Source organism: Microtus ochrogaster, chromosome 2, assembly GCF_000317375.1.
Source record: "Microtus ochrogaster isolate Prairie Vole_2 chromosome 2, MicOch1.0, whole genome shotgun sequence".
Lineage (NCBI taxonomy): Eukaryota > Metazoa > Chordata > Mammalia > Rodentia > Cricetidae > Microtus > Microtus ochrogaster.
In genome coordinates, this window is record NC_022010.1 from 41501117 (window position 1) to 41503488 (window position 2372).

Below are 2372 nucleotides of genomic sequence, written 5' to 3' on the forward strand. Positions count from 1 at the left end.
AAAAAAAAAAAAAAAAAAATTACATCCATTTATTGGGCAGGTAAGGAAGCTGTGTGCTGCAGCATCCTTGTGGAAAGGAAGAGGGCAGCTTGGTTCTTAACATGTAATTCTTAACATTGGACTACCAAGCCATCTTGTCTTACAAGGCATTTTTAATAAAGATTAATTTATGCAGGAGAATTAAGAGAAAAGGCACAAGCCAGGTGGCGGCGCACACCTTTAATCCTGGCACTGGAGGCCGAGGCAGGCTGATCACTGAGTTCAAGGCCAGCCTGGTCTAAAAGAGCTAGTTCCAGGACAGCTAGGACTGTAACAGAAACCCATAAGAGAGAGAGGAAAGGCACAACAGAGAACATTTCTCAAAAATGCTTCTTTTGAATACTTTGGAATTCTGAATCATGTTGAAAATAACTAGTCAAAGTAACGTTAAATGTTTTTAAAATACTCCATATTGTTTAGAAAGCTCAGCTTGTACTACTCCATCTGGCCACTTTTTGCTATGTTTAGCTTTTTAATTTTTTTATTAGAACATGCATAATGGGTATAAAGTGTATGCCATTCTCATACATGAATGGGGTGTACACTGATCCTGTTCATAGACCCTGCTACCCTCTTAACCGTGAAGAATAATCTGGCCTTCCTTGAGCTTTTGGGATCCTCATGTTTCTGCCTTTTTAGCATTTATGTAGCAGCACAAACTACCACAACCCGCTAGTTATAAGAATTTTAAATTAGGAATTATTTTCAGCAAGGAAGAATGGAACATTGAAGTTTTTGGATTCTTTTGTTTTGATATGTCTTTAAATCATTTGAAACAAAGTTTCGACTTTCCAGATCTGATAGTGACAGACCTGCTGCCCTGTTGTGAACAAAGAACTGGATCAAAGGTGCGCACACCTTTAATCCCAGCACTCAGGAGGCAGAGGCAGGTGGATCCCTGTGTGTTCCAGGCCAGCCTCATTTACAAGAGCTAGTTCCAGGACAGCTAGGACTGTTACAAGGGAAACCCTGTCTCGAAAAACAAACAAACAACAACAACAAAAAAAAGCAGGGGCTGGAGAGATGGCTCCACAGTTAGGAGCACTGGCTGCTCTTCCAGAGGTCCCAGGTTCAATTCTCAGTACCCACATGTTGGCATACAACTATCTGTAATTCTGGTTTTCTTGGGCACCAGCCACATGTGATGTACAGAGAATACCTACATATGCAAAAGAGGTAAAAGAAAGTGAGCTCACAAGGACTGTTTCAACAGTGGGTTTTCAATATGGAGATTGGCTGTCTGGGTAATCTTGGAGTGACAGTGTGTTACAGCTCTTAGGGGAAAGGTATCTTGGCACTCTGAAGCCAAGGACTATCTTTTTTTGTTTTGTTTTGTTTTGTTTTTTTCGAGACAGGGTTTCTCTGTGGCTTTGGAGCCTGTCCTGGCACTAGCTCTGTAGACCAGGGTGGTCTCGAACTCACAGAGATCCACCTGCCTCTGCCTCCCGAGTGCTGGGATTAAAGGCGTGCGCCATCATCGCCCGGCCAGCCAAGGACTATCATAAAGTCATACTGCACAACTGAAGAACGTCCCCCTCTGCCTCCCCAGAGCAGAGGTTCCCTCCCGGACCCCCGGAGTAGGCACAAACCACAAACACCTGTTTTCACAGAGAGATGCTTTATTAAGCGGGGTGTGGGGGGAGGGGGGGGGGGGGGGGGGGGTGTGGCTGCTTTCTGATTCAGAAAACAACAAATGACCTTACAGGTCTAAATTTTAAGAAAGAAAGTGGGGGGGGGTGGTCTGTGTTAGAATGGGCTAGGACAGCCGGGCAGTGGTGGCGCACGCCTTTAATCCCAGCACTCGGGAGGCAGAGGCAAGCGGATCTCTGCGAGTTCGAGGCCAGCCTGGTCTAGTTCCAGGACGGGCACCAAAGCTAAAGAGAAACCCTGTCTCGAAAAAAAAAAAAAAAAAAGAATGGGCTAGGACACTGTGGTATATTTTGATTGGGTATGCCAAAGGGGCTTTCGATATCTGGAGCGCAGGTGTTGGAAGTGGCCATATGAGGGAATAGACCAGCTGGCTGGCTTTATAAATCCAATGGTTTTTAACAATGTGGAGGAATTGGGGGAGAAGGGCGAGAAAGACCTGCTAGAGCCACGTGCTCAAGTGGGCCGGTGTCCCTTCAATAACAAACCTTACACAAAAGAACTATCGGAGAGACGCTAGAGGGTGGCTGCCTCTGCTGAGGAGAGGAGCAGCAGGAGACAGGCTTGGGGGGTGGGGTTCGGTTTTCTGGGGCTTGGGTAAGGACTGATGTGATTTCAAGTCCTGAACTTGTGGTGAGCCCAGGGATTGGTGAATTTGAGGGGTTGATGGATTTTTTTTTTTCGTT